Source organism: Oncorhynchus clarkii, chromosome 20 (genome assembly GCF_045791955.1).
Source record: "Oncorhynchus clarkii lewisi isolate Uvic-CL-2024 chromosome 20, UVic_Ocla_1.0, whole genome shotgun sequence".
NCBI classification, from domain to species: Eukaryota; Metazoa; Chordata; class Actinopteri; order Salmoniformes; family Salmonidae; genus Oncorhynchus; species Oncorhynchus clarkii.
The window spans coordinates 81,389,475-81,399,470 of NC_092166.1; positions in this window are offsets into that span (position 1 = coordinate 81,389,475).

Here is a 9,996-nt window from a genome sequence, read left to right on the forward strand (position 1 = left end):
GCAGCAGCACAACATGGTAGCAGCACAAAACATGGTACAACCATTATTGAACACAGATTACAGTACAAAGGGCAAGAAGGTAGAGACAACAATACATCACATGAAGCAGCCACAACTGTCAGTAAGAGTGTCCATGATTCTTTGAATGAAGAGATTGAGATAAAACTGCCCAGTTTGAGTGTTTGTTGCAGCTCGTTCCAGTCGCTAGCTACAGCGAACTGAAAAGACGAGAGACCCAGGGATGTGTGTGCTTTGGGGACCTTTAATAGAATGTGACTGGCAGAACGGGTGTTGTATGTGGAGGATGAGGGCTGCAGTAGGTATCTTAGATAAGGGGGGGGGCTAAGAGGGTTTTATAAATAAGCATCAACCAGTGGGTGTATACAGAGATTACCAGTTTACAGAGTATAGAGTGCAGTGATGTGTCCTATGAGGAGCATTGGTGGCAAATCTGATGGCCGAATTGTAAAGAACATCTAGCCGCTCGAGAGCACCCTTACCTGCCGATCTATAAATGACATCTCCGTAATCTAGCATGGGTAGGATGGTCAATGACAGCATCCCAAATGGCAACTCCTATTCCCTATATAGTGCACTACTTTAGACCAGAGCCCTTTGGCACCCTATTCCCTATATAGTGCACTGCTTTTGACCAGAGCCCATAGTGGCCATGTAGGGAATAGGGGGTGTCATTTGGGACACAGCCCCTTATCGGAATGGCTAGATGGAAGGTGTGAAGCATTTATAGGTGCTCCTCTGCATGTAGCCAATTACAAACCTGTGTATGAAGCCTGCCCCTGCTGTCTGGGCCACGGAAACCCCTCACATATGTTGTCATATCACTATTCCTGTGTTATCTGCTCTTAGTCAGGCTGCTCTTTCTGCTCATTTGAATTCCCAGGCATGTGTGGCCTTTCTCTATTTCCCCCTCTCTCTCTCTCTCTCTCTCTATCCCTCTCTCTCTCTCTCTCTCTCTCTCTCTCTCTCTCTCTCTATTCCTCTCCTTCTCTTTCTCTCTCTCTCTCTCTCTCTCTATCTATCCCTCTCCTCTCTCTTTCTCTCTCTCTCTCTCTCTCTCTCTCTCTCTCTCTCTCTCTATCCCTCTCCTTCTCTCTCTCTCTTCTCTCTCTCTCTCTCTCTCTCTCTCTCTCTCTCTCTCTATTCCTCTTCTTCTCTCTCTCTCTCTCTCTCTCTATTCCTCTTCTTCTCTCTCTCTCTCTCTATCCCTCTCTCTCTCCTTCTCTCTCTCTCTCTCTCTCTCTCTCTCTCTCTCTCTCTCTCTCTCTCTCTCTCTCTCTCTCTCTATCCATCTCCTCTCTCTCTCTCTCTCTCTCTCTCTCTCTCTCTCTCTCTCTCTCTCCCTCTCTCCTTGTTCTTTAACCTACTGCCTCATAGAGAGAGGGAGGGAGGGAGAGGAGAGGAGGAGAGAGGAGGAGAGGAGAGGCCCCTCTCCGAGGATTACATTGGTTAAACCCTTATCACTCCAGGAAATCCTGTTATTCTGTTTAACTTTCTCCCCCCTCTCTCTCTCTCTCTCTCTCTCTCTCTGTCTCTCTCTCTGCCTCTCTCTCTCTCTGTCTCTCTCTCTCTCTCTCTGTCTCTCTCTCTCTGTCTCTCTCTCTCTGTCTCTCTCTCTGTCTCTCTCTCTCTCTCCCTGTCTCTCTCTCTCTCTCTCTCTCTGTCTCTCTCTCTCTCTCTCTCTCTCTCTCTCTCTCCTTATTCCCATGGAAAGTTATTATGGCCTTGAAGAAAAAGTATGTTTCTTTGGCAGCACTCAAGTTATTTTCTTTGTAACTGCATTTCATATTTCCTACTTCTCTCTCCTTCTCCTTTTTTATTTAAAAAGAAATGTCTGGTGGTAGAATATTAGAAGTGGAAAATGTGGCGGCAGGTGCTTGTGTGTGAGGAGGAGAGGAGGGAGTGAGATTGAGATCTCTCTGTGTGGCTCACTGTGAAGCAATGTTAAACATCCAGGGGAAATGTTTGCTATTCTAATATGATTCCGCCATGGTAACAGCTTTTACACACTCTCTCTCTCGTGGCTTTGTGGGAAGTGTATGCATGTAATCTCCCCTCTAATTTATTTCAGGAGTTTCAGTGAATGTAATCAAACCACAGGAAAACATTACCCAAGTTGCCCACAAATCTGTCTGTATTAATTTGAAATAATTGAAACTGAGCACAAGCTAGCCCTTATGATGATAATGATGCTAGCCCTGATAATGATGAGTTATCTAGCTCTTATGATGATAATGATGCTAGCCCTGATAATGATGAGTTATCTAGCCCTTATGATGATAATGAGCTATCCCTGATAATGATGAGGTAGCTAGCCCTTATGATGATAATGAGCTATCCCTGATAATGAGGAGTTAGCTAGCCCTTATGATGATGATGAGGTATCCCTGATAATGAGGTAGCTAGCCCTGATAATGAGGAGGTAGCTAGCCCTGATAATGAGGAGGTAGCTAGCCCTGATAATGAGGAGGTAGCTAGCCCTGATAATGAGGAGGTAGCTAGCACTGATAATGAGAAGGTAGCTAGCCATGATAATGAGGAGGTAGCTAGCACTGATGATGAGGAGTTAGCTAGCCCTGATGATGAGGAGTTAGCTAGCCCTGATTATGAGGAGTTAGCTATCCCTGATGATAATGAGCTAGCCCTGATAATGAGGAGCTAGCCCTGATGACAAGGAGCTAGCCCTGATAATGAGCTAGCCCTGATGATGATGAGGAGCTTGCTAGCCCTGAGGATGATGATGAGCTAGTCCTGATAATGAGGAGGAGCTAGCCCTGATGATGAGGAGTTAGCTAGACCTGATGATGATGATGAGGAGCTAGCCCTGATAATGAGGAGGTAGCTAGTCCTGATGATGAGGAGTTAGCTAGCCCTGATGGTGATGATGAGGAGCTAGCCTTGATAAGGAGGTAGCTAGCCCTGATGATGAGGAGGTAGCTAGCCCTGATGATGAGGGGGTAGCTAGCCCTGATAATGAGGAGTTAGCTAGCCCTGATAATGAGGGGTTAGCTAGCCCTGATAATGAGGAGTTAGCTAGCCCTGATGATGATGAGGAGCTAGCCCTGATGAGGAGGTAGCTAGCCCTGATGATGATGAGGAGGAGCTAGCCCTGAAAATGAGGAGGTAGCTAGCCCTCCTCCCCGTTCCATCCTCCACCTCCTCCCCGCTCCACCTCCTCCCTGCTCCATCCTCCACCTCCTCCCCGTTCCATCCTCCACCTCCTCCCAGCTCCACCTCCTCCCTGCTCCATCCTCCACCTCCTCCCCGTTCCTTCCTCCACCTCCTCCCCGCTCCACCTCCTCCCTGCTCCATCCTCCACCTCCTCCCTGCTCCATCCTCCACCTCCTCCCCGCTCCACCTCCTCCCTGCTCCATCCTCCACCTCCTCCCCGTTCCATCCTCCACCTCCTCCCAGCTCCACCTCCTCCCTGCTCCATCCTCCACCTCCTCCCTGCTCCATCCTCCACCTCCTCCCCGTTCCATCCTCCACCTCCTCCCCGCTCCACCTCCTCCCTGCTCCATCCTCCACCTCCTCCCTGCTCCATCCTCCACCTCCTCCCCACTCCCCGCTCCACCTCCTCCCTGCTCCATCCTCCACCTCCTCCCTGCTCTATCCTCCACCTCCTCCCTGCTCCATCCTCCACCTCCTCCACCTCCTCCCCGCTCCATCCTCCACCTCCTCCCCGTTCCATCCTCCACCTCCTCCCCGTTCCATCCTCCACCTCCTCCCCGCTCCACCTCCTCCTGACCCAAAAGGCTCAGGTCATTTGGAGTGCACTATATAGGGAATAGGGTGCCCACTATGTAGGGAATAGGGTGCCCAATATATAAGGAATTGGGTGCCCAATATATAGGGAATAGGGTGCCCACTATGTAGGGAATAGGGTGCCATTTTGAATGCAGACACCATTATAATATGTCTCCTCTCTGCGACCTTGGCAGAATGACGACATTGATCACATTAAAGATAATGCATCTCAGTAGTTATTGACAGAAATAGTCCCATTCACTTTGAATAGCCGTGATGCCATTAGCTTTGAATTAGGTTTTAGTGTAAGAGTACGGTCCATCTATTGTGTCTTTTTGCATTCCAAACGGCACCCTACTCCCTATGATGTGCACTACTTTAGCACCCTATTCCCTATGTAGTGCACTTCTTTTCACCAGAACCCTATGGGCGCCCTAATGGGACCTGGTCTAAAGTAGAGCACTATAAAGGGAATCTGTGTGTGTGTGTGTGTGTGTGTGTGTGTGTGTGTGTGTATGTGTGTGTGCGTGCGCACGCTCGACACAGCTCCTCTGCAGGCAGGCCCACCGGGGGAAAACAAAGTTGATGAGAGTTGACTCCTAGCGTGAGAGTTGACTCCTAGCGTGAGAGTTGACTCCTAGCTTGAGAGTTGACTCCAAGCATGAGAGTTGACTCCAAGCATGAGAGTTGACTCCTAGCATGAGAGTTGACTCCAAGCATGAGAGTCGACTCCTAGCATGAGAGTTGAACTCCTAGAATGAGAGTCGACTCCTAGCAGGAGAGTTGATCATTACAGAGCAGTGGAGATGAAATCACACACAAACACACACATTTGTTTTACTATCCCTTTGGGGACCAAAACGATTTAATCCCATTCAAAATCCTATTTCCTAACCCCTAACCCCTAACCTTAACCCCTAGCTCTTAACCCTTAACTGAACCATAATTGTTACCCAAACTCTAAGCCTAACCCCAATGCTTAATATGCTTAATATACTTTTTCCTTGTGGGGACCGCCAAAATGCCCCCACTTGTCAAATACATTTTTTTCTTGTTTTAGTATTTTGTTAGGACTTCTGGTCCCCACAAGGATACTATAAACCAAAACAAAACACACACATGCTGCTGAGATGAAAAGACAATAGAAGAAAGTGATGCCAACCAGTTGGTTTAATTTCATTTTATTCAGTTGATTTAGTTTAATTTAGTTATTTTCACAGATCTAGAAATCTAGATTTCATTCCAGCAATTTTCACTCAACTTTATCACAAGTTACAAGATGCTAAGGAGGTGCATAACATAACACATGAATATAATGTTCCTCCTATCCTCCTATGCTCCTATCCTCCTATCCTCCTATAATCCTATGCTCCTATGCTATTATGCTCCTATCCTCCTATCCTCCTATAATCCTATGCTCCTATGCTCTTATGCTCCTATCCTCCTATGCTCCTATCCTCATATGCTCCTATCCTCCTATCCTCCTATCCTCCTATGCTCCTATCTTCCAATGCTCCAATTCTCCTATCCTCCTATCTTCCTATGCTCCTATCCTCCTATCCGCCTATGCTCCTATCCTCATATGCTCCTATCTTCCTATGCCCCTATGCTCCTATCCTCTTATCCTCCTATGCTCCTATCTTCCTGTGCTCCTATGCTCCTATGCTCCTATCCTCCTATCCTCCTATGCTCCTATGCTCCTATCCTCATATCCTCCTATCTTCCTATGCTCCTATGCTCCTATCCTCCTATCCTCCTATGCTCCTATGCTCCTATCCTCCTATCCTCCTATGCTCTTATGCTCCTATCCTCCTATGCTCCTATCCTCCTATCCTCGTATGCTCCTATCCTCCTATCCTCCTATCCTCCTATGCTCCTATCTTCCTATGCTCCCATGCTCCTATCCTCCTATCTTCCTATGCTCCTATCCTCCTATCTGCCTATGCTCCTATCCTCCTATGCTCCTATCTTCCTATGCTCCTATGCTCCTATCCTCCTATCCTCCTATGCTCCTATCTTCCTGTGCTCCTATGCTCCTATGCTCCTATCCTCCTATCCTCATATGCTCCTATGCTCCTATCCTCATATCCTCCTATCCTCCTATGCTGCTATCTTCCTATGCTCCTATCCCCCTATCCTCCTATGCTCCTATGCTCCTATCCTCCTATCCTCCTATGCTCCTATGCTCCTATCCTCCTATGCTCCTATCTTCCTATGCCCCTATGCTCCTATCCTCCTATGCTCCTATGCTTCTATCTTCCTATGCCCCTATGCTCCTATCCTCATATGCTCCTATGCTCCTATCCTCCTATCCTCCTATGCTCCTATGATCCTATCCTCCTATCCTCCTATGCTCCTATGCTCCTATCCTCCTATGCTCCTATCTTCCTATGCTCCTATCTTCATATGCCCCTATGCTCCTATCTTCCTATGCTCCTATGCTCCTATCCTCCTATCGTCCTATGCTCCTATCCTCCTATGCTCCTATCTTCCTATGCTCCTATCTTCATATGCCCCTATGCTCCTATCTTCCTATGCTCCTATGCTCCTATCCTCCTATCGTCCTATGCTCCTATCCTCCTATCCTCCTATCCTCCTATCCTCCTATGCTCCTATCTTCCTATCCTCCTATGCTCCTATCTTCCTATGCTCCTATGCTCCTATCCTCCTATCCTCCTATGCTCCTATCTTCCTATGCCCCTATGCTCCTATCCTCCTATGCTCCTATGCTCATATTCTCCTATCCTCCTATCCTCCTATGCTCCTATGCTCCTATCCTCCTATACTCCTATGCTCCTATCTTCCTATGCCCCTATGCTCCTATCTTCCTATGCTCCTATGCTCCTATACTCCTATCCTCCCATGCTCCTATCCTCCTATCCTCCTATCCTCCTATCCCCCTATGCTCCTATCTTCCTATGCTCCTATGCCTCTATCCTCCTATCTTCCAATGCTCCTATCCTCCTATCCGCCTATGCTCCTATCCTCCTATGCTCCTATCTTCCTATGCTCCTATGCTCCTATCCTCCTATCCTCCTATGCTCCTATCTTCCTATGCCCCTATGCTCCTATCCTCCTATCCTTCTATGCTCCTATCGTCCTGTGCTCCTATGCTCCTATCCTCCTATCCTCCTATGCTCCTATCCTCATATCCTCCTATCCTCCTATGCTCCTATCTTCCTATGCTCCTATGCTCCTATCCTCCTATCCTCCTATGCTCCTATGCTCCTATCCTCCTATCCTCCTATGCTCCTATGCTCCTATTCTCCTATGCTCCTATCTTCCTATGCCCCTATGCTCCTATCCTCCTATGCTCATATGCTCCTATCTTCCTATGCCCCTATGCTTCTATCCTCCTATGCTCCTATGCTTCTATCCTCCTATGCTCCTATGCTCCTATCCTCCTATCCTCCTATGCTTCTATGCTCCTATCCTCCTATGCTCCTATCTTCCTATGCTCCTATCTTCCTATGCCCCTATGCTGCTATCTTCCTATGCTCCGATGCTCCAATCCTCCTATCCTCCTATTCTCCTATGCTCCTATCCTCCTATCCTCCTATCCTCCTATCTTCCTATGCTCCTATGCTTCTATCCTCCTATGCTCCTATGCTCCTATCCTCCTACGCTCCTATTCCTCCAGGCAGTATCAACCTACATTCACTGTTTTATCTACAAGTACATTCCAAAACAAGACAGTTAGTTTGCCCATTATTGCTGCTTCCTGCTGTAATACCCCTGTAACATCCCAGCCCCTCTCCTCCCTCTGACCCTCCCTCTGGCCCTCCCTCTCCCCCTACTTCCCCCTGTCCTCAAAGTCTAGGTGATTAAACGAAAAGGTGATGACGAAGAAATAGTTTGTGTTTTCATTGGGGTTCCATTATACTACTGCTGCAATAAGACGTTTTTTGATACAGGCATTTTCTTACATTTTGCCATGTGACGTGACACTCTGTTCTTTATTTTTACACACACACACACATAGTACACACACACACACACACACACACACACACACACACACACACACACACACACACACACACATAGTACACACACACACACACAGAGTTTATTTTTAGATTGGGTTTTAGCAGCAGGCCTATCTGTGCTGGAGTGTGTTCTGCCTCTGAACCTTAACAGTGGGTAAAGTACTAGAGCTTCATACAACATTATGTATTTTGACAGGCTTCACACAACAAGGACTTCTCACACTGTTTAAATGGAATATGGCAGACAGATCGTTTCTGGAGTTGGGGGTCTCTCTCTCCCTCTCTCTCTCTCCCTCTTTCTCTATTTCCTATATACCCTCCCTCCTTCCCTCTATCTCTCTCTCTCTGTCTCTCTCTCTGTCTCTCTATCCCTCTCTCTCTCTCCCTCTTTCTCTATTTCCTATATACCCTCCCTCCTTCCCTCTATCTCTCTCTCTCTGTCTCTCTCTCTGTCTCTCTATCCCTCTCTCTCTCTCCCTCTTTCTCTATTTCCTATATATCCTCCCTCCCTCTGTCTATCTCTCTCTCTCTCTCTCTCTGTCTCTCTCTCCCTCTCTCTCTCTCCCTCTTTCTCTATTTCCTATATAACCTCCCTCCCTCCCTCTGTCTCTCTCTCTGTCTCTCTCTCTCTGTCTCTCTCTTCCTCTCTCTCTCTCCCTCTTTCTCTATTTCCTATATAACCTCCCTCCCTCCCTCTGTCTCTCTCTCTCTGTCTCTCTCTGTCTCTCTCTGTCTCTCTCTCTCCCTGTCTCTCTGTCTCTCCGTCACTATGACTGAACCCTCTGCTTTACACATCTGACCCATATATTCACCATGACTGAACCCTCTGCATTACACATCTGACCCATATATTCACTATGACTGAACCCTCTGCATTACACATCTGACCCATATATTCACTATGACTGAACCCTCTGCATTACACATCTGACCCATATATTCACTATGACTGAACCCTCTGCATTACACATCTGACCCATATATTCACTATGACTGAACCCTTTGCATTACACATCTGACCCATATATTCACTATGACTGAACCCTCTGCATTACACATCTGACCCATATATTCACTATGACTGAACCCTCTGCATTACACATCTGACCCATATATTCACCATGACTGAACCCTCTGCTTTACACATCTGACCCATATATTCACTATGACTGAACCCTCTGCATTACACATCTGACCCATATATTCACTATGACTGAACCCTCTGCATTACACATCTGACCCATATATTCACTATGACTGAACCCTCTGCATTACACATCTGACCCATATATTCACTATGACTTTCCAGACAATCCAGCAGGAAAAAACTATATAGTCTCAACATCTGTTTCCATATAGGTGTGTTTTGTGCTCTTTTCAAATGTTTCATCCTCCTCCTCCTCCACCTCCTCCTCTTCCTCCTCCTCTCCCTCCTCCCCACCTCCTTCTCTCCCAGTCCCCATCCTGAACGGAACTGCTGTTGGAGCAGCAGGAGCCCAACTTGTCTCCAAAGTGTGTATGCTCGTCTGTGTGCGGGTCCAGACTATAGAAGCAAGGTTTTTTTCTCTCTCGGAGAAGAGTATTCAAGGTGAAAGAGAGAGAGACAGAACTGCTACTGCTAACTGCAAAAAAATGCTAATTAAAGACCCACCTCAGAGGAAGTTGCCGCACCTATCATGTGCTTCCTGTCCTAGAGCAGAAATTCTCATTTAGGTTCCACCTCGAAGACTGACGCAGGCTGATGAAGGCTGGTGCCTTCATAAAGTATTTATACCCCAAGACTTATTCTAAATGTTGTTGTGTTTCAGACTGAACCAGGTTTTCCCTATCAGATTTGCCCCAAACATAACACTTTGTATTCAGGACAAAAATTCATTGTTTGGCCACATTCAGTTTTCCTTTATTGCCTTGTTGCAAACAGGATGCATTTATTATTATTATTATTATTATTTTTAAATCACCTTTATTTAACCAGGTAGGCCAGTTGAGAACACCTTTATTTAACCAGGTAGGCTAGTTGAGAACACCTTTATTTAACCAGGTAGGCTAGTTGAGAACACCTTTATTTAACCAGGTAGGCTAGTAGAGAACACCTTTATTTAACCAGGTAGGCCAGTTGAGAACAAGTTCTCATTTACAACTGCAACCTGGCCAAGATAAAGCAAAGCAGTGCGACGAAAACAACAGCACAGATTTACACATGGGATAAACAAACGTACAGTCAATAACACAATAGAAAAAT